Genomic DNA, 24,103 nt, shown 5'->3' with positions numbered 1-24,103 from the left:
GACAATACCTTGCATGCCAGGCGTGGAACATCAGTGTGCCTGACTATAGAGTCACTTATGACTAGAGGAGGTTTGCATAGGACATATTACTTATGCACTGTATCCATTTAATGATGAACGTCTGTGGACATTCCGATTGGTGGATATGCCTGTTTAGGTGCATACCGAAAGGGAAATTGTACTCAGTGATAGGTCTGATGAATGACAAATACAGTGGAACAATGACTTCCTTTGACCTAGATTCCATGCCTTTAATCATGCATACATAAATCTGTTTTATTTTGTGGATCTTGTAAATATTTCTATGTGCAACTTTGTTTTTTGCACAGTGTGGTAACAGCTATAAATTATATACTTTACTTTATTCTAACATTGTATATTATCAGTGTTGTAATCAATTCAGCACCAGTGTGGTCCAATTTGCTGTTGAAAAGGGTTACTTGACCAGTCCAAATAATAAAATATATTCCTGAAGTTTTTCAAAGATTTAAGTCAGATTCTAGGTTAAAGTTGACCAAGGATGTCAAGGATGCACAGTTCAAATCCTCTGCTGGTGTGCCCTTTTCTAATTGCTTCCTTCTGAAAAGCATATGTAGGTTTTCTGATCCTCCTCCTCTTGGTCCAGGATGCCATAAAGGAGTCTGGAGCTGTAAGTGTTAGTAAGCAATAAATCCAGTACTTAGTAAAGTTAAAACCACCAATTTATTTTTGTCAGGTAAAACATTGAGCGCTTTTGTCCATATACAAGGACTTTTTCAAAACATCGGAAAAATTCAAAGTTCCCTTCATTTACACTAAACTAAGTAGATAGATAATTGTTAAATTACCAAACTTGTCCAAGTCTTAAAGAAACACGTACCTTAAAAAACTTCACATCATTGGAATCTCCATTTGTGCTAATTTGGTTATGTTAACCTGGGAGAAACATCACATCATACAATTAAGATACTCCCAGTTATGATCACTGTATATCAGGTTTTTGGATGACATGTTGATGATCTGGACTAGTGACTGTTTAGAAACTGAGTCATTTCTGACCTACATTACCATCACCACTAACTTCTTGAAATTTACACACAAACACTGTAGTCAGACAACATAATTTTTGGATGTACAGTTGACAGTTGAAAACAGTGAATTTGTGACAAATACGTTTAGGAAAAAAAACATTTTCCAACTCTTATCTGTACTACAATAGCTGCCATCTGAAGTTTTGCAAAAAGAATTTGGTCAAGGGCCAGTTCATCAGGGCAGCTAGAATGAAATCCAATGATGATTTTATTCCACAGGGAACTCAACTCCATGACCAACATGTTTTTGGATAGGGGATACCTATTGGACATGTTAGAATTGGTGAGGTTGTTGAGAATAGGAGTTCCAATTTCCATCCCATTTCAGGCAAACCGATTTTACTGAAAGGAACAGCTCGGATCAACAAGCCCAATTTTGGCAATTGTCACCTTGGAATGACAATAAAATATGATGGATAAGTATCAGGGTAAAAAAATATTATTACTAACAAATGGGCAATTTTGAAAACCGAAGATGAGCTCTTTAGCCATTCGGACAAAAAGACTAAATTTGTATTTAAAAAAAGAAATGTCTTTCGGCTTCTTCCGTTAGGGGTCAAGACAGCAGATTACCAGTCTACAGATTGATTGGTAGTGGAGTTTTTACAGGGTTGAGTTGCCAGCCTGATGCCCAACCTTCACAGAAGGCACACACACACACACACACACACACACACACACACACACACACACACACACACACACACACACACACACACACACACACACACACCTACTGCATGTCTTTAAAAGACTCACTCGACTGCAAGGAGGACATGCAAACTTCGCACAGAAGGTGCTCCAGCAGAGAATTGAACCAGAAAACTTCTTGTTGTCAGGTGACCACACTAACCACTGCAGCTGATCCCGACATTTGTATTTAAAGTACACAATGATATAAAGTACACAATAATATAAAGTACACAATAATGTAAAGGAAGTATTGGAAAAGGGTAAAGATGTTCCAAGACAGGGCACCACAAAATGCGGTAGATGTAGTTATTGCCAATATATTACAGATAGGAAGGAGTTGCTTTAACCAATTACTGTCAATCTGTTATTACTTTTAGAGAGGTAATTGTAACTCAGCAGTTTTAGTGTACTTAGTTGTTTGTTACCACTGTTTCTCTTTCAATATGAGGAAAATGGAGAGGAGATTGGCCAAAAAGATCTTCAAACATTTGTATGGTATGAGAAAGGCCAATTTTAACAACATCTTATACAGACACTCTATAGCCTGCAAGGGTTTTAAAAAAATGTCTTTTTGGCATTTTAGAAACTGTTCAACCTAACACTGGGGGAGGACCCTGGGAAAACAGATTGGAGTACAAGGAACTCTTCCTGGAACTAAGGTTGGATGCCACACTAAAACCAGGCTTAAATTATCACGTTTCCATACAATCAGTGCTGAGGATGAGGGCAGTGAAATTATGATTGTTTTTATATCTCCAGGCTTTTGCCATATGGTCTTTACTATTCTTCACCATTTTTCACTATCTTTATGACCTATTAACTTTGGGATTTTAATATTCAGTTTTTATATTTAGTATATATTTATACATTTATATATTTATTTGAATTTTTGCAAGTGCATTTTTATGGAGATTCCAATGATGTGAAGTTTTTTAAGGTAACAACAACACGCCAAACTATAGAAACGCTGATTAATTAAAATGTACAAAGTTTTTTAAGGTACTTGTTTCTCTAAGACTTGGACAAGTTTGGTAATTTAACAATTATCTATCCACTTAGTTTAGTATAAATGGAGGGCACTTTGAATTTTTCAAATGTTCTGAAGAAGTCCTTCTGTATGGACGAAAGGGTTCAGCATTTTACCTGACAAAAAATAAATTGATGGTTGTGATGCCCTGGCTCAGCAATAAAGGAGCCTCAATCCTCACCACTAACACCAGTGAGGGGTGTAACATATTAATTGTTTGCCAGTGGTGGGATATCCACACCACATATTAATTGGTTGGCAAATACTAATTGGCTTGTAGTGGTGTGGGTAGAGTGAATTTCTGTAGCTTGTGTACAGTGAGCTTTGAAGGTGTTTTGTACTCTAAATCAGTCATGCAGTGAATACTCAGAGTTCAGATCACGATTGTTGTATTTCCTTTGTTAGCTTAGTTAGTCAGGGTGAGCAGGCAGCATGTCAGCAGAGGAGTATGGAAAGCTGACAAGGAGCCAGCTGACGGAGATGTGCCAGGCTAGGGGACTGGTGCATGGAAACCTTACTAAGGCAGACCTGATTGCAGCCTTGGTTACAGCTGCATCAGAAAACAGCAACCAGGAGGACAATCAGACTGGCAGTGGAGATATAATACCCTCAGAGAATGGACAGCTCAACCTTTCTGCAGAGGACTTAAAATTCCATCTGGAGCTAGAGACTTGAGATGGAGGCCAGGCGTTTGGAGATAGAAGCCAAGGAAAAGGACTGGCAGAGGAGGCACGAGAGGGAAATGCTGACTCTTCACCAGAGTGATGGAGGTAATGGAGAAGGGAGTAACGGGACCCCTGAAGCACAAAAGGTCAGTAAATTTCTTCTGCAGTCTAAAGAGAGGGATAACTTTGATAGTTTCATTCATATGTTTGAGAGGGTATACAAACAGTATAGTGTTGAGCAAAGGCTCTGGGTACGGTCCCTGACCCCCTTACTCCATGGTTAAGCTGCAACTGTTTTGTCAAAAATGTATGATGTTGCATGTTTTGATTATACTGCTGTTAAAATCACTTGTTGGAATTGTTTAAGCTAACACCTGAAATGTATAGGAAAAAGTTTTGTGAGCATAGACGCAAGGCAGATGAAAGTGTGTGTGTGTGAATTTTACACTGTGCTAATCGGAGGAAGTCGGAGGAAGGGCTCTGAGCTAACTAATCTGTGATATATAACATTAAGTATCCTGTTTTTTACTTATATCTGAGTTATTTATAGCACTTTTATTTTACTCACTGTGTGTGAGGTATTAAGTAGAATTTTTTACAATTGTTAAGCATCTGGTTGGGTTTGTTTGTTCTGATTTTTTTGTTTCCCACCCTCTCTCCCTCTTGGTATCCTGTTTTTATACTTGGTGGCTTTGCTTTTGCCCGCCCCTACTGTAAGTTTGATTTGGGACAGTCCTCCCAGTCTAGTGTCATTACCTCATTCTACCTGTTCCGGGGAGAACATTTGAGAAGGCCAACCCAGTTAGCTTCTGCTCCTCCTTTCCCCTTTCCACTTTACAAAAATAAATAAATAAATAAATACATATTTTCTAAGCTTGTTTAGTTGTCTAGTTCAGATACAGATTTGCTGTATCCAGGACTGTTTGTAAGCTTCTGAGCCCCCAATCCTTTCTGTGTTGGAGGGAAGCCTTCTAGCTTAATTTTGTTTCTTAGAACTATCCAGTTTTATAGTTTCAGTACTCTAATCTGTTCTTTGAGGTCAGCACTTGTTCAGAACTCATTGTAAGCAGTAAATAAGCTACAAATTACTACAGCACTGAACTTTCCTCACTTGTCGAGAGGAAAACAGTTTTTAGTACTTAATAAATAAGCACCTATCCAGGCATGTCTAAGGGTCAGCTCCCAGTGTTTTCTCCTGTCTACCTGATGAATCTGGGCATCTTGGGGCAATGCAGCAATTGCCTCATGTACACAGACAATCCTCTCCTCCTACCGCCCAACACTGCAACCTGTGAGAGATGCACTTATATAACCAAACTGGAAGCAAAGCTGTCTTCACCCAAGACTGGACTAGACAGTCAAGAGGAGAAGGTAAACACTTGCACCATACCACACTCATCACATAGTCCCTCAAAACCTACACCACCAAAACACATACATAGAAACACAAAACACACACCTACATTTGCAGAGGCTCTCAAAAAAAAAAATCTACCCAAGCAACAGGGACTTCCAAAGCAGAAATGCAAGCAACCTCCACCCCCCCAACACAACCCAAATGGCACATAGCCCACAAACTTAGTGTGCCACTCAACCACAGCCTATAAGGCATAACAATGTACCCAACACTCTATCATAGGTGACTCTATAGTCAGGCACACTGATGTTCCACTCACCAGGCTAAACAAGGAGAAAGTTACTGTCAGCTGCCTGTCAGGTGCCAGGATCCACCACCTAATGCATGCACTCAGGTCACGCCACAAGTACAAATATGACTCTGTCATTGTCCATGTTGGTGTGAATGACCTGAGACATACCTCCCTGAACTAAATGAAAAGAGACATGGAGGAGCTTTCTGATCTTGTAGCCCAGGCAGGTATGATCCTAGCCCTGAGTAGCATCCTGCCATCACCCAGAATGATACCACAGTACAAGAATAAAATGATTGACTTCAACAATTGGCTAAGCTTCTGGTGTCATTCTAAGGGGATCCAGTATCTGTCTGCCTGGGATGGCATGATCGACAAACCACAATGCTTTGCCAGAGATGGCCTGTACCTGTCGCCCTTGGGATTCCAAATACTGGCTAAGGCTCTTGCCACCCCTATAGTGCCTATTTTACGCAAGATTCAAATGACAAATTAACCACCATAACAGGTACAAGCAAGCAAAATCTGAGGGTAATGCTACTTAATGCTAGAAATCTAAACCTCAAAATGCACTCACTCGAGGCACTCCTTAAAATGGAGAACATCGACATCTGTGCAGTGACAGAGACATGGTTCAAGGCTCCAGAGAGCACCACTGCATTACCAGGCTATAATTCATACCACACCTTTCGGCCACCTAACCTGGACCGAAGCACTAAAGGTGGAGGCATGTCCATATTCATTAAGGATATCCACACATCCAGGCTAGTTGCTCAGCATAATGCATCTAAGATTATCCAAGTGCAACTTTGGGCAAGACCGCAATGCAAATTGTGGCTTGCTACAGATCCCCCACCATGCCCAAGGATTCCCACTCCTCATTTCTTGATACACTGGAAAATATTAGGATACAACCCAACACTCTAATAATGGGTGATTTCAACTACCCCACCATTAACTTGGAAAACTGCTCGTGTACCAACTCTTGTGCTCAACATTTTCTGGAATTCATAAGTTCCAATGCCTTGAATCAACTTATCCACACCTCTACCAGGGGCAGCAATATCCTAGACCTGGTCATTACCAACATGGGCAATCGGTGTTCCACACCAGAGGTCAATTCCTTGTTGGTCAGATCCGATCACAAGCAAATCACCCTAGACATCCACATCCCACCTCCAACTCCCATTAAGAAAACCACCGTAAAAAAGTTCTCCAAAGCCAACTTCATGCTTCTTAAGACAGAAGTGGCAAACTTCACGACACCCATGCTGATGGACAATAGAGACATGACTGCTGAATCCTATACAATTGCACTTTATAAGCACTTACACGAGTGCATGGATCGTGCAATCCCTAACAGAATCAAGATGCTATCCTCCAAAAGAAGGAAGCCAATCTGGTGGTCCCCTGCTATAAACAAACTTTACAACAGAAGAAAGAAACTGTTGCAAAAAAGAGTAAAATCCCATGATTGGAAGAACTCCATGGTCAGCCTCAGTAAGAAGCTGAGATCCCTCATAAAATCCTCCAAAGCTAGTTACGAAAACAAAATTGCCACTGATTCTAAAGACAACCACAAAGCATTCTATAGCTATGTCAAGAATCTCAATGGCAACACTCAGATCTGCTCTGAGTTACAGCACAATGGCACTAAATATACAGAACCAACTGATATTGCCAACATCCTGGCAGATAGGTTCAGTGCTAACTTTACCCCTCTCTCATCCCCTAAAGGGCCTATCTCTATACTGGAAGAATGCAAAGTACCTGTAATCACGGCTGCACAGGTAAAAAACACTCTCCAAAGCCAAGCACACAGCATCCATGGGACCTGACAATATCCCAGGCTGTGTTCTACATGAACTACAGGACTAACTGGCACCCCTCCCAAGTACCATGTTCAATCATAGCCTCACCTCAGGCTTTGTGCCCACTGAATGGTGCATGGCAATGGTTATCACCCTCCACAAAGGGGAAGCCACCATGGACCCAGGGAACTACCACCCCATTAGCCTGATGAGCCTGGTCTGCAAGGCTATGGAGCGTATCATCATGGAACTTATAAACAATTACATTGGTAATCTCCAGACTCTGGACACTACCCAGTTCAGGTTTGTAAAAGTCAGATAATGTCTCCTAAACCAGATAGACTTCTTTGAAGCAGTCACCAAAGCTGTAGATGAGGGTAAGGTGGTTCACACAGCCTATGAAGATCTCACCAAGGCTTTTGACACCATCTCCCACTCTAGAATTATAGACAAACTCATTAAACTAGGTATAAATCCCTATGTCACAAGATGGGTTACCAACTGGCTCACTGACGGAACTCACACTGTGAAAGTAACAGACTCTAAATCCATATTCAGACAAGTGGAGTACCACAGGGTTCATTCCTAGGTCCTCTTCTGTTTGGTATCTATTTCGCTGAAGTACAGGCTAACACAGAAGGTCTTTGGCTAACAAAGTTTGCAAATGACTGCAAACTAGGAGCCATAATCAAAACTCCTAACGATGTGGACATCCTACAAAAGGGCCTCACTGAGACAGATGCCTGGTGTCAAAGCCATGGCCTCAAGATCAATGCCAGAAAGTGCATTGTCATCCCTTTTGGTAAAAACTCTGTACCCATGAACTACCACATAGGCAGTAGTCTACTTAACACCGAAAGTGTGATAAGAGACCTTGGGTCACAGGTAGACAGTAGTCTCTCCTTTGATAATCACATCTCCACAGTAGTCAGGAAATCCTTCTACGTGACACACCTCATCACAAAAGGTTTCTCATCCAGGAAAAAAAGGTCATTGATCCCCTCTACTCATCACTCATTAGACCCATTACAGAGTACAACTCCCCTTTTGGTATGTACCTCACAAGACATCTACAATAACTGGAAAGGCCACAGAAATACCTCACAAAGAGGATTACCAGCCTCAAACAGATGCCCTACACAGACCATCGCAAAAAACTCCAGCTTTACTCTGTCGCATATCGCCTACTCAGAGGCGATCTTTGCCTAACATACAAAGCTATGTCAAACCCAGAGCTGTTGGACATGCTCCACATAAAGAAATCCCAATCCCTCTGAGCTACACGCTCTAGGGACCTAAACCTTGTCACCACAATAAACAGAACATACTGGAGGTATAGATTCCTGTCCCAGAGACTTCCCATACTCTGGAACAAACTACATATCTGTATCAAACAAAGCTTCTCATTAGCACTCTTCAAAAAAAATCTTGATGATTGGATGGGAGATAGGAAATTCACCTCAGGGATCACTTTTGTGGCTCTGCTTGACAGGGGCACAGGAGAATAATTTTCTTGGGTGGCAAAAGCCAGAGTACCATTTGGCTAGGCTTATAGCCTAGTACCTACCTATGAACATGTTGCTGAACTGAACACTTATTTCCATAGGTGGGTGAGTGGATGTCAGGTCACCACTATTGAAGGGCTGGCAGACCTTTTGGTGAGGGAAAAAACCCTTAGCACTTTGCCTGAAGACATGAGGATCTGGTTAGCTGATAGGCAATGTGCTACTTCTGATGAGTTGGGGAAGGAAAACCTATACCTGCCAAGCAGGGCAGCACTGCACAGGAAACGGACCCCCAGTACTGCTCATGGGTCCAAAGGAACCCATGTTGGGCAGCCCAGACTGCCCCAACAGAATCTGCCAGTAGCAGGGGAAGCCACTAGTCCAGGTCCCCATCCATGAGTGAGGGATAAATGTTTTGAATGCACCCAGTGGGGCCATGTGGCATACAGGTGTCCACAGAGGCAATGTGGGAAGCAAAAGGTGAGGGAGCCAGTAAGTGGGAAAGAAAATGCCAATAGCTGGTTGTCTTGGGACAACAAGGGTACCAAACTACCACCAGAGGTTATACCCTATTGTAGTGAATGGCAAAGAGGCCATTGCCAAGAGAGACAGCCTCTGATATAACCATTGTAAAGCCTGCAATGGTTACAGAGGAGCACTACCTGCCTGGACAGTCTACTCCAGTCAGAGCTTTAGGAGGGATCCCATTCCAAATACCTTTGGCTAGGGTACACCTTGACTGGAAGGGTGGAAAAGGAAGCCAGCAAGTAGGTGTGCTTGAGGATATACCTGCAGATGTCCTGATAGGGAATGATTTTGAAGATGCAGTACTCTGTGCTTGTGCAGTTACACACAGTCAGGCTTGGAGACAAGCGGGTAGGTCTGGTAGCCTGGGGGAGACCCAGACAGATTGCATACTTGCAGCCAGGAATGGTAAGGTGGTAACTTCAGGGAGGGAGCTTCTCTGTAGCAGTGAGACTGAAGGTGAGCCACAGCTGCTTGGGGGTACTGATGGTCCCTGGACAGAGTGACTGCAAAGGTAGAGGTGAGTAGTAGTACCCAGGTTGACAGTGAGGCACCACTGTTAGAGGCTGCCAGACTTCCTGTGGAAGGGGAGCTGGGAATTGTTACAAGGAGAGAGCTGAGACAGGCTCAGCTCTCAGACCTTATATTGTAAGGCCTGAGGCAGGTAGCTAGGGAGGCACCTGATTCTCAAGGAAAGGGGGAATCTGTATACTGGGACAAAGGGTTACTATACAGAGAGTGGACTCCTGAGGGAAGGCTAGAAGGTGAGAGAGTACAGCAGTTGGCAGTGCCTAGAGCCTACCATCTGGCACTTCTAGCCATAGCCCATGATATTCCCTTTGCAGGTCATATGGGCATAAAATGTACAAAGAGGTGTATTATACAGAACTTCTATTGGCCTGGGATTTCCAGAGGTGTGACAGGATACTGCAAGACCTGTGAGCAGTGCCAAAAGGTAGGCAAGGCAGGAGACAAGGTGAGAGCTTCTTTGATGCCTTTGCCTGTGATTGAGGAGCCATTTCAGAGGGTAGCTATGGATATTGTGGGTCCTCTGAGTACCTCAAGTTCCACAGGGAAAAAGTATATCCTAGTGGTAGTGGATTTTGCTACACAATACCCTGAGGCAGTAGCTTTGTCCTCCATTGAGGCAGCGAAGGTGGCAAATGCTTTGTTAGAGATTTTCAGCAGGGTAGGTTTCCCAAAAGAAATACTGACTGACAGAGGGGCCAATTTCATGTCAGACCTGCTGGCTTGTGTGTGGAAGTCCTGTGGGGTGAAGCACATGAAGACCACCCCCCTACCATCCCCAGAATAATGGTCTTGTTGAGCGGTTAAAACTCTACAATCAAGTCCATGCTATGGGCATTTGCAGATCAGTTTAAGAGGGAGTGGGACAAATATTTGCCCCATCTGTTTGCTTACAGAGAGGTTCCCCAGAATCCACAGGTATTTCACCCTTTGAGTTGCTGTATGGGCATAGGGTGAGGGGACCTCTAAATTTAATTTGGGATGAGTGGGAAGGTGAGTGTGAGTCTCACAAGTAGTCTGGTATAGCATACATCCTAAACCTCAGGACAAGGCTCAGGGAACTCATGGGCTTGGCCCAGGAGAACCTGGCAGAAGCCCAACAACAGAAATAGGTGTGGTATGACAGGAATGCTTGAGCTAGAGAGTAGAGTATGCTGTGGGGCAGCAGGTAATGGTTCACATTCCTGTCAGACAACAAGCTACAAGCAGCTTGATAGGGACCCTGCAAGGTGGTAAGAAAGGTAAGTGATGTTAAGTACATGGTGGAACTGCTAGTCAGAAGGCAGGTGCACAAATTGTGCCATCTTAACATGATGAAACCTTACCATGATAGGGAGGCCCTTGTGCTGAGCATTTGCAGTGGATTGCAGGAGGAGTTTGAGGGAGATCTGGGGACTGATCTCCTCAGTGAGGCTCGCGTTGACACCTCAGTGGAAGGGGTAACAATGTCCCAGCAGCTATCTCCTACCCAGGTTCAAGAAATCTGAACAGTGTTGCAGGAATGTGGGGACATGTTCACTGGGAAACCAGGGTGCACCCACCTGGGGCAGCACCAGGTGGATACAGGACACCAAAGGCCTATTAGGCAGGCCACTTAGAGTGCCTGAGAGAGTCAGATTGAGGGAGGAGGTCAGGAGATGTTGGAACTAGGGGTGATTCAAGAGTCCAACAGTCACTGGGCCTCCCCAGTGGTGCAAGTGTCAAAGAAGGATGGCAGCACTTGGTTCTGTGTGGACTACAGGAAATTAAACTGTCACACAGAGTCAGATGCTTACCCCATGCTAGGACAGATGAAGCCCTAGAGCAGCTGGGTGGGGCTAAGTATCTTACAACCACTGATCTTACCAAGGGTTACTGGCAGGTGCCCTTGACTCCCAGTGCTAGAGAGAAGTCAACCTTTGTGACTCCTTTTGGCTTGTATGAGTTCACAAAGATGCCCTTTGGGATGAAGAATGCCCCAGCAACTTTACAGAGGCTGATAGATCATATCCTAGCAGGAGCAGGAGGGTTTGCTCTTGCTTACCAAGATGATATGGACATCTACAGACATTGCTGGCCAGAGCACCTTTAGCATGTCAGGGAGGTGTTGGGCAGACTACAGAGGGCAGGGTTGACCATTAAGCTGAGCAAATGTCAGATGGGTATGGCAGAGGTCCCTTACCTAGGACATAGAGTGGGGAGTGGTAAGATAAGGCCAGAACCTGCCAAAGTGGAAGCCATTCAGGCATGGCCTGCACCTTTTACTAAAAAGCAGGTGAGGGCATTTTTAGGGACAGCAGGGTACTACAGAAAGTTTGTCCCCAGTTATAGTACCATAGCTGCTCGCCTCACAGCCCTGACAAAGAAGAACAGGCCGATAAGGTAGTGTGGACCCTAGCATGTGAACAGGCATTCCAGAAGCTTAAAGAAGCTTTGGGAGGAGCCCCTGTGTTAGCCAGTCCAGTTTATAGCAAAGAATTTGTTGTGCAGGTGGATGCTTTGAACCATGGGGTGGGGGCTGTATTTAGCCAGATTTCTTCAGAGGGGGAAGAGCACCCACTGGTTTATCTCAGTCATAGTCTCCAACCCAGGGAGGAATGCTATGCAGCTGTAGAAAATGAATGTCTAGCCATAGTATGGGCACTGCAGAAACTTCAGCCTTATCTGTATGGAAGGAAATTCACGGTTATGACAGATCAAACCCCCAAACATTGTTAAACAGAGCCAGCCAGCAAAATGCCAAGTTGCTAAGATGGAGCCTGGGGTTGCAAGCATATGATATGTCCATGCAGCACCACAGTGGGATTAGCAATGCCAATGCAGATGGGCTCTCAAGACAGGGCATGGGGTACGATATACTCAGACCTAACCCTCTCAAGTAGCATTCGCAAGGCTCACTTGAAAAACTAGCTTGAGTTCTCCGGGGGGGGGGGTGAAAGCTGCCAGCCTAGTTAGATAGAAACATTCTGTCATTTGTACTTAATATAAGCCACAGGTTTGTCTCTTAAATGTAAAAAGACTGTTGTTAGATGTGGAACTGCAAAAACTGTAACAGTGCACTCTACTGGCAGAAAGCTGACTAAGTAAAGCATGTTGTGACCCTTTGATCTAAGCACGGTGCCGAAATGTCTAAATAAAGACTTCTTTGTATTGTTTTAACCAAGAGTTAAATTGCTAGATTTAAATGTGCAAATGTATTTTTATTGCTCTGCTTCCTGACCAGCTGCAAGATAACAAAGTGAGATGTTAAGAATGTAAATGCAGTTTCTGTTAGCCTGGGAACCCAGGGAAGTGTGAAGAATGATGTAATGTGAACCAGGAATGTGATCTTAAAAACAGAGAGAATCAGAGAGTATTAACCATTTTTGTCTTGACCATCCAACTCACAGCACTGTCTTGCTCTACATGTAAGTTTATCTTAGGACTTGTGTTTTCTCTTAGAAATAGCTAGAAACTTGAAAGATTACACTAGAAAGATTAGACTAAGTGTTTTTTTCTGTGATGTCAGAACTGTACTACTGAATTATTGTAAGTATTTCTCTGTGATCTCTGAACTCTTGATTAGCACTGTGTAGTAAAAAGTATTGTCTTGTGTTTTTAGTATTTATTATTAAATATTTTTAAACCTCTCAACTGTGGCTGTTTTGTGTAGAGTTAATTTAAGCGCTAGAGTACATTGCATGTATATAGTGATTACTGTCCAAGTCACTCCAAATAAGCCTTGCTGTTCAGTCGCACTTACCATTTGGATAATATTGCACAGTAATAATTGGGCACCCTTTTATGGGCTTTTGAGTAGCTGATAAATATTAGCTGGGTGGTGGCAGTGATTTCTACTGTATAGTCTGGGTAAAAGTGGCACAGCTGAAGAACCTGTGCCAGCCTCCCCCAGGAGTCTGTGTGGTTGAATAAACTCTTATCTCAAAGTGTGTGTGTGTGTGTGTGTGTGTGTGTGTGTGTGTGTGTGTGTGTGTGTGTGTGTGTGTGTGTATGTGTGTGTTAGCTACTTGGGCAGGGACATGAAACACTGGTTGGACAGAGAGGGTGCTGGAGGCTTTAGCTTGCCCAGCTGGCTGAGATCTGGATCCTATAGCTGTGCCAATGGGGAGTCTTATTGGGGACCTGGAGAGCAAGGGAGTGACCAGCCTCGGACTGACTGATCTGTGTGCTCTTAAGGGAAATTGGACTTTACTGTGTGCATTTGTTATCCTTTCCTCCTATATGAGACGCCCCTCACTGGTGTTGGTGGTGAGGATTGAGGCTCCTTGATTACTAGGCCAGGGCACGGGCATCACAGTGGTTTTAACTTTCCTAAGTATCGGATTTATTGTTTATTAACACCTGCAGTGCCACACTATGTGGACCTGGTTGTGATTATTCAGTCTTTTAAAGGTCGCACTGTTGCACACCATTTTGGATACTATAAAGGAGACCTGCAGACTACTGTACCCCAAACAATGTAACCCGGGAGGAACTTAAGTGAATCATAACCTCACAGTAAAGGGAAGAATGCCACCTATCAAAATGATGGAACTTCCACTCTTTACATTAGCCAAAGACATCTCTCATGTAGACAGATAAATGGATTGCAATTTCATATAAGGAATACATTTCCATCTCCAGTACTTAACTGACTGGTATACCCAGAACTAATAAGGCATCTAGCAGGCATTTTGGGCAAAAAGAATATGTGCATCTTTACTGTTATTATCATTATCTTTATCATGATTATTATTATTACTTCTGCTGTTGTTTTGGACATAAGTATACAGGAGAGGGGTGAGTAATGTGCTTGTTTAAAGATGGCTGAAGATCAATGAATACAATCCCAATCTACAGCAGACATACTGTCCCTACTGTTTGCGCTCTCTGTAAAATCACTTTAGCTAACAGATCTAGGAGATTATCTCGGATACCCTCCCTGTGGGAAGAATAAATACAACCTGTTGAAGTTCAGTAGTTTACTCAGTTAAGCCTCCTACTCAACTGAATAAATTACTGGAAAATTCAACAAGTTGCATTTATTCCTCCCACAGGGAGGGTTTCAGAGAGAAAGACACTCCTTTAGATCAGCTAGCTAAAGTTATTTTATCTGGAATAATCCTTTATACTGTATTACTTGTTAGTCCTGTCACCCTTTGGGTCACAGGTATGATACCAGACTCCACTCGAGCCCTCTGGATTACCTCCGTTTACTGTATGCACTTTGTGAAATGAAATATAAAGATATGCATAATTTATGCCACCAGGACTTTGATGTGCACTCTTGCACTGAATTACTAAATTGCTATAATTCTTTAAAATTCTAAATTATGCCAACATGTTGGATGTGCTCCCTGTCTTATGATACAATACACTATCACACATGGGGTATATTCAGAGCTTTCTGCATAAGACTATAAGTGGTACAGTGCTAATTATGTAAATACTGTGGTATATTGTCTGCCAGCCATGCCATTTCTGTCTATTAATAGCACAGTAACAATATTTGTGGGGCAAAAGGGATATCTACTATACAAGTCTCTGTATCAGATGGTTGGGACAAATACAGGTGGCATATAAACAGCTAAAATTGTTCACAGTTGTCACAAGCTACAAGTGCAACTAACTGGTATACACTTTTTGTATTTTGTTCAAGGATAAAGGCTACTCTGCATAGATAAAAGGAAATAACTCCGCCCATTTTGTCTCAGTACCTTAGTACCTCCTGATAGTCATACTATATGATGTGGCATTTAGCTGGCAGGTAGTCTGATTGTTGTTTGTGCTTGTTTGGGTTCGATACTACCACTGACCACCAGTATACATGTATTAGGGGGAAGTAATGAGGCCTTCCCAACAGAGTTCACCTGATTTTACTTCATATTCTATCAGTATATACTTGCCTCAGAGTTTAGAGTTATAAATGGTCTGATCCATTTTAAATCTGGTATAGTGCCTAGGTCTGCCTGTGAAGGCTTATATACTTTTTGGTTTTTGGTTTGCATATATCATGTAAGGGAGGGAGTAACTGCGGTGGTGGTGCTGCGGTAGCATTGTCGCCTCACAGTATGAGGTCGTCCTGTTCGATTCTCAGCTAGAGCATCTTTTGTGTGGAGATGTGTGAATGGGCGTACCTTCATTGAAGGTTGTGCGTCAGAGCTGGCAACTTGGCACTTAAAAATCTACTGCCAATCATTAGCGGGCCGGAGTTCCACTGTGGCGACCCCTAACCAGGAAAAGCCGAAAGACACAACAACAACAACAGCATATATCATGTAAGGGAGTCAGCAAACTTTCTTCTATGTGTATTGTGAGCTCTAAGTAATGGCCACAAATTATTTTGGAATATGATACTAGGTCAATAAGAGCAAAAGAAATTACCCATAAGACAGCTAGAAAACAAAACAGAACTCTCGGGGTGAATGACATATTGAGGTGTTTCAGCAAAGAGTGGCAGATATGAAAAAGAATTAAAAAAAAAGAGAGAAAAAGAATGCTTTTATTAGATCTATGAGAAATTTTTTCTCTGGAGCATATTTTAGTATATAGTATTCACTGTGGACAAAAGAGTGTTTGATGCACCTTGGCCAGGCTTGATGCTTCTGTACTTTGTACTGCTGATCTTTGATGCAGTAATAGATTTGTACACAGAAAGGACAAAGAGAAAGAGACACACATAAAGACAGAGAGAGAGAGAGAGAGAGAGAGAGAGAGAGAGAGAGAGAAAGCGACTGAAAAAACAAAAGAAATACAAATGACCTTACTTGATTTAGTGGAAAGATTATTACTGCAGTTTTTCAAACATCTGGGAAAGGGACATTGGATATAGAAATGTTATTAATATGCACAGTAGCAGGACGAAAATTAAAAATGCTGCTGAGTTAAGGAATGCAGAATAAACCAAACAGCAGTAGGCCATTTTCTAATACTGTATTTATGTAACATCAGGATGGCTAGAATCTTAACCATGACTATCTTACTAGCTCTCAGCCATATTAACTGACCACACCAAAGCCCTTCACTGCAGCCTACTACTGTAGACAGATATTTCCACCTTATGAGAGCAGCCTGCTTTATGCAATGGGTGGAAGGTTTGCTGTTTAAAGGTATGGAGTCACACACCTGATTAAAAAATTCCACAGATATGTTCATATTTAGCTGACAAAGAATGTGATGCAGTCCTGCACTGGTGAAAGAGAATGAGTAGCCTTTTGTACTTATGATAAAGAATGGGGAGTGGTCCTGTGTTGGTGATGAAGAATGAGGAGTGGTCTGGCATTGTTGACTGAGCATGGGAAGCAGTCTGGAATTGGTGATAGAGAATGGAGAATAGTCTTGCACTGATGATATAGAATGCAAAGCAGCCCTGCCTTAGTGATGGAGAATGAGAAGCAGTTATGCACTAGTTATGATGAACTGGTTATGAAGGATGGAGGTGAGGCCTGCACTTCTGCTGTAGAATGGGGAGAAGTTCTGCTTTGATTACAGAGAAATGGGAGTGGTATTGCACTGGTGATGCAGTATGGAGACCAATCTTGCTTTGGTGACGGGGAATTGGGAGGAGCCTTGCACTGGTAATGGAAAATGGAGAACAGTTCTACTTTGAAGAGAAGAGTGGGGAGCAATTCTGTTTTGGTGCCAGAAAATGTAAAGCAGTCTTGCTTTTGCAATAAGGAATAGGGAGCCGTCCTGCATTGGTAATGGAGAATAGGGAGTGATCCTGCTTTGGTGATAAGAAATGTGGAGCAATCCTGCATCAATAATGGAAAATGAGGAGAAGACCTGCTTTGGTGATAATAAATACAGAGTAGTCCTGCACTGGAAATGTTGGATGGGGAGTTATCCTGCTTTAGTGATAAGGAATGGGGAATGGTCCTGGAAAGCAGTCCTGCTTTGATGCAAAGGAATGGGGATTTATGCCAGAGAATGCAAAGCAGTCCTGGTTTTGCAATAAGGAATGGGAAGCAATCCTTTGCTGGTGTTTTGAAAATGAAGAGCAGTCTTGCAGTGGTGGCATTCTGCTTCTCAGTAGTCATCTAGGGATTAGTGCTTCTGTTTTGCTGCTGGTTAGAGAAAGAGCAGAGGAACATTATTTCCCAGAGACTGCTGATCACCAGAGAGCCTAATAATTGCCTCACAGGTGACAACTTGGACTTTGTGCTTATATTCCGCTCCTAGTGAGAGAAGGAGCAGAGTGCATTGATTTCTGACAGTTTCTGGTTGAGCAGTGAGTATCTGTGCTTGATGTTCCTGACTGGTCTGGTTGCTATTCAAGGCATCTACCAGGAAAAGGCTACAACAAGACTTCAGACTCTTGTATCATCTGTGAAAGGACTATGAATCACCAAGTGGGATGTGACTTGCTTCTCATCTTGAGATTGCTGGTAATGTTTTGCTTATGGTGAGAGAAGAAGCAAAAGAGCATTGTATCCCAGTGGAGTAATGCTGTGGTGAGACCAGCGCTAGTAGTAGCTAGGCAGCGACTATTCATGCAACTCCCCTCTTTTCATCATTCGTGACAAGCTAATTCTTTGTTTTCAGTAAATACTGCTTGATTTGTTTCTAAATTCAGAATATCTGCTTAAATACTTCATCTTTTAATTTTCAGCATCTAATTATTAGTTTCCCCTCAAGTGTTTGGCAGTGCCCTGTATGGCTATGAACTTTCCCACTATCTGTGTTATCAGCTTGGTGGATATGGACATCCTGTGGCAATGTAGAAATTGTCAAATGTTTACTGACAATCAGTTAATTCTCAAACAAATTGATATGGTATGTGACAGCTGCATTTTTACAATGTCACTGGAGGCAAAGCTCTCTCATAAAAGTACTTCTAATGTCAATAAGTTTGTCAGTAGTATATACGCTGCAACCAACACACACATTTCAAAGCAGACATATCAACCAACAAATGCTGAAGCACTTAAATGTACCCTTCCTAAACCCCAAAGAACTCCTAGACAAAGTATACATAACAAATATCCCCTGCAGCCCCAAATGCACTCTTTCAAAACAACACCCACATCAACACATACAGCCACATCTCATGGACCCTCTACTTCTAGGCCCATAAGGCAAGCCACCACACAATCCAACATTCTGGTCATTGGAGACTTCATCGTGAGACATGCTGGTGTCCCCCTCACCAGCCTTAGTAAGGAGAGAGTCACGGTCAGTTACTTATCAGCAACTAGGATCTGCCACATTATGCACACTCAGGTCATTGAACCACAAGTACCAGTATGACTTAGTCATAATCCATGTGGGTATAAATGACCTGAGATGTACCTCCCTAGACTATATGAAGAGAAACATCATGAAGCTCTTGGAATATGTGTTCCAGGCTGGTATGAGGCTAGCATTGAGCAGCATTTTACCTTCAGGGATGATGCCACAATATGAACAAAAGATGACTAACTTTAATAACTGGCTTAATTTCTGGTATAATTCTAAGGGGTGCATTAGTCAGCATGGAAGGAGATGGTCAACAGACCATGCTGCTTTGAGAGGGATGGTTTGCACCTCTCCTCTCTAGGCTTTTGAATATTAGCTAAAACATTGTCTTCCCCACAGTGCACTTTTTTAGGCAATGCAAAACTGAAAGTACTTCCAACAGCAAATCAAAACCAAGAAAATATAAATTTATTACTGCTCAATGCTAGGAGTCTAAACAAAAAACTCCACTCCCTAGAATCTCTCTTCATCTTAGAGAATGGTAACATCTGTGCAGTCGCTGAGACATGGTTTAAAGCTGCAGACAGCACATTGACAGTGCAAGATTACAATGTCTTCCACACATTTAGACCAGCTACTACACAGACAGGGACTAAAGGTGGAGGTGTCTTGATTTACATAAAAAATAAATATACTTCAAGTCGGGTCAAAGAGGACAATGCACTTGAGCTGCTCCATGTTCAAATCACCATAGGAAAAATCCAATGCCACTTCCTTGCAAGCTACAGGTCCCCCTGTATGACCCAGGAAACCCATACCATGTATTTAAAGTTATTGGAAATACTCACCATCCAACCCAGTACCATATTCATGGGCAACTTTAATTATCCCACTATTAACTGGGAACCTTATACAACACCAAGCATACAGGCACAGAGATTCCTGAATTTTGTAAACACAAACTCCCCGGACCAGATTGTCAATACAACAACCAGGGATGCAACCATACTGGATCTGGTCCTTACTAATACAAGAAAGTGTTGTGCGCTGCCTAGTGTAATGTCTTCCCTGGTATGCTCAGATCACAAAATGGTCTCCTTTTTAAAGTAAAAATAAAACCCGGGCCCCCACCTAACCCTGGAATATTCAGGAACTACTCCAAGGCTGATTTCCTACTATTAAGTGCTAAGCTGGCAAATTTCAAGCCCCATAAACACTGAGACATTGCTGCCTATGTAGAATGGTTCACAGAAACCCTATACAAACATGTTAATAGCTGCACAGAGGCAGTTGCACCCACCAGGAAAAAGTATAGTACTAACTCAATAAACAAGCCACTCTAGTGAAATCACAAATTCAATAAGCTGTATAATAGAAGGAAGAAAATCATGGCAAAAATTAGAAGGCACAGCACCCTACAGGATAAAAACACTTTCAAAACTAAACAAACAACTCAGATAACAAATAAAGTTTACCAAAGCAAAATCTGAGGTAAATGTGGCCTCCTAGGCCATGTACAACCACAAGGCATTCTTTAACTATCTCTGCAACCTCAAATGCAGTACACAATTGTGTGCAGAGCTTATTGTAAATGGAGCCACTTACACTGACCCAGAAGATTTAGCAAACCTGCTGGCCGATAAATTCAGCTGCAACTTTACCCCTCTCTTCCCCTCAACCTTCCCTCAGGAAATACCATCAAATATAACTCTCCCTGCTATCACTAGGGAACAGGTCCTTAATGCTCTCTAAAAGGCCAACAACACTGTATCAATGGGCCCAGACAATATCCAAGGATACCTTCTAAATAGCATGAAACATGACCTATCAGCTCCTTTGGAACTGCTATTTAATTGCAGCCTCCAAACAGGCTTCATGCCTCATGAATGGAGAAGAGCAACAGTCATCCCTCTGCACAAAGGTGAGCATCTAAAGACCCACAAGTCTCACTAGTCTTTTATGCAAAGCTATGGAAAGAATTATCATGGAAGTGATCAATATTGATACTGCAAACCTCCAGACACTGGACCTAACCCAGTTTGGTTTTGCCAAGAGCAGGCCATGCCAATTCAACCTGGTGGACTTGAGAAAGTCACCAAAGCAATGGATGAGGGCAAAATGGTTTACACTGCCTACCTTTACCTAGCCAAGGCATTTAACACAATACCCCACTAAGGCATTCTTGACAAACTCAAGAGGTTAGGTACAAAGCCATATGTCATCCAGTGGATAGCCAACTGGCTCACAGACAGGACCCCAGAAGTTAGAATTGGGAAATCCACCTCTACAAACAGGTCAGTCACAAGTGGAGTCCCTTAGGCATTGCTCTGTGGACCACTCCTTTTTTGCATTTACTTCTCTGAAGTTAAGACCAGTGTCATTGGTCTCTGGCTGACTAAATTTGCAGATGACTGCAAATTAGGAGCTGTCCTTGAATCCTACACTGACACAAATGTTCTCCAGGAGGGGCTGATAGACAAATGAACTGGTGTCAGAGCCACAATCTAAAAATAAATGCCAAGAAATGCATAATAAAATCCTTCTGGAAGTCATGCACCCCTGGTAACTATCATATTGACAACACACCTCTTAGAGTTGACTTAGTAGTCAGGGATTAAGGGACACACAGAGACAGTAATCTAGCCTTTGACCATCATGTTTCCACAGTAGTGAGGAAATAATTCTATTTTGTACAACTTATAAACAAAGGTGTGGTCCAAGGAAGGCATTGTTCCACTGTATTCGGCATTCATCACACCTATTGTTGAGTACAATGCCTCCTTTGGTATGTACCTAACCAAGTATATCCAACAACTGGAACATCCACAGAGCTTCCACTAAAAGAACACAGGGTGTAAGTAAAATGTCATATGCACATCCCCTCAAGACCCTATTCCTGTATTCTGTCTCCTACAGGGTGTTGAGGGGAGATCTATGCCCGCCATACAGGGCATTGTCAGACCCCACTCTGATGGAACTCCTGCATATCCACAAAACAAACAGCATCAGAATTACCTGTTTTAAAGACTTAAACCTTGAGTGTGATATAAATAGGACCTGCTGGAGAGACAGGTATGTATCTCAGAGAATACCCCATCTCTGGAACAGGTTCCCCATCCATGTGAAGCAGAGTTCTTCTCTAACCCAATTCAAGTGCAACTTGGACAATTGGATGGGGAGCAGAACATTCATCCCTGGTTTGGCATCTATATCTTTAATAGACACAGGTAACCTCTAAATGGTTCATTTCCCAGCCCCCTGCTTGTAAATGTTTCATCTCCCCCAATTCCCCTGCTTAAACTTATCAAGGGTACCAGAACATGTCAGAGAACTGGAATGCATGGGTAGGCTTAAAAAGGCCCTTGTGGTTATTAGCTTACTAACAACCTATTAACTTATGAGATGAGTCCTGTTTTGATGATAAGGAATGGGGAGCTGCTGTGCATTGATGATGGATAATAGGAAGAAGTCCTACTTTAGTAATAAGGAATGGTGAGCAGATCTGCACTGGCAATGGAGGTGGGGGGGGGCAGTCTTGTTTTGGTAGTAAGGAACAGAGTGCAGTCCTGCACTGATGATATAGAATGGGGAACAGTGCTGCTTTGGTAATAGAGAATGGGGAGAAGTACCACATTGGTAAAGGGGAATGGGGAGCAGTCCTGCTTTGGTAATTAGGAATGGGGTGCAGTCCTGCAATGGTAATGGAGAACAGGTAGCAATCTTGTTTGGGTAATGAGGAACAGAACACAGTGCTGTATTGGTAATGGAGAACAGGGATCAGTCCTACAGTGGTAATAGAGAATGGGGAGCAATTCTTTTTTGGTGATAAGGAATCGGGGACAGTCCTGGAGAGCAGTCTTGCTGTCGTGATAAGGAATGGAGAGCAGTCCTACACTGATGATGGAGAATGGGGAGCAGTCTTGTTTTGGTAATAAGAAACCGACTGGAGAATGGGGAACAGTGCTGCTTTGGTGATATAGAATGGGGAGAAGTCCTGCATTGGTGATGGAGAATGGCAGCAGTCTTTCTTTGGTGATAAAGTAATGGTGAGTACATATGCATTCGTGATGGAAAATGGTGGGCTGTGTTGCATTTGTGATAAAGGAAGCAGGAGCGCACTCCAATAAAGTTTCTGGTGATAGGGAATGGGGACCAGTTCTAAACAGGTAATGGCTGGTTGGGTAAGGTCAGCAGGGGTTCTGTCTCACTTCATGATAGGGAGGGACTGTGTCTGGAGTGACTGGAAAGTGAAATGGCTTCCATGAAATGAGAAACGTCTTGATGTCATTACCTCTGCATTTATTTAATTAAGTGCTAATACTAAGGCCATTTCATTGGCTGACTTGTTGTACTAGGATATTATCATTGCAGAGCATGTCCTTTTAAGAAAAATTCCATAATTTTATATCTGAAATATTCCTAAGCTATTAAATAAGACATATTATCCTGCAAAGTAAATATACATTTGAAATCACATTACACAGTTCTCTTTAACATATTTCCTCATTAACTGTGACATTTAATCTGCAGAAGTAATATTTTCTCAGTAATTTACATAAACAAAAATGAGACAGAAATGTTAACACTCATAGATGTCTTTCCCAATGTCTTTTCGTAAAGGCTATAAATCATATAATCTTACTAACAGCATATTCATTATCAAAATAATAGCTGCCAGACCACATGGGACAAATTCTAGCCAAAATTTATTTTCAGTGAGAAAATATTTACAAATTTGGTGTTATGTGATGCTGCACAAAAATAGTGCCACCTCATTAAGCACACAATATATATATATATATATATATATATATATATATATATATATATATATATATATATATATACATACACACACACACACACACACACACACACACACACACACACACACACACACACACACACACACACACGCACAGTGAATGTACTGTAAACTATGTATTAGACTTTATCATCGGACATGTATAAGGCAAGCCTAAGCAAACATCATACTTCTCTTGTTAATGAAATAGCATTTAAAAAGTATTTACCTCTTAGCTGGAGAAGGAACAGCTCCTGTGGTCCGTCTTTTTCCCCAGTATGAAGACACACACAAACGAATAAGCTTTCTACACACAGTGGCAAACTAACATACCCAGGCAGTCTAAGTGGATTGTTTATACAATAAACATTTGTACTGATAAAGATTAACCCTTGCTTGACCTTTCCATTTTGTTTTTTCACTGAAGCTGTCACTGAAAGGTGGGAGGGATCCTCTTTAAAGCAACTGCTGTCCTTGCAAAGTGACATTACATTACCCTTTGACCTGTTTAGTCTACATGTTGCTTTAGGAAATTAGGAGTAAAAGTACTACACAATGAACAGTCATTTTAGATAGATCTATGATGGCCTGCATTTCAGTGGTAACTTATTTACGGAGTTATTCATTTTAGCAGCAAATGAAGAATGTAAAACTACTCTGGAGATGCAGAAATGTTGTATTTGCTCACCTT

General features: G+C 42.2%; 1 protein-coding gene across 1 annotated transcript in view; it reads right to left on the bottom strand.

The window, feature by feature from the left end:
• Positions 1-23,717, bottom strand: part of LOC122801842 (hydroxyacid oxidase 2-like) — a 376,520-nt gene extending 352,803 nt beyond the window's left edge. The window contains exon 1 of the mRNA XM_044071491.1: positions 23,642-23,717. The gene's annotated coding sequence lies outside the window, so the exon portion shown is untranslated. The remainder of the gene's footprint in view (positions 1-23,641) is intronic.
• Positions 23,718-24,103: the final 386 nt, after the last annotated feature.

The sequence above is a fragment of the Protopterus annectens genome, chromosome 5.part0 (genome assembly GCF_019279795.1).
Source record: "Protopterus annectens isolate FY-2018-M chromosome 5.part0, PAN1.0, whole genome shotgun sequence".
NCBI lineage: Eukaryota > Metazoa > Chordata > Ceratodontiformes > Protopteridae > Protopterus > Protopterus annectens.
This window is presented reverse-complemented; position numbering and strand designations above follow the sequence as displayed.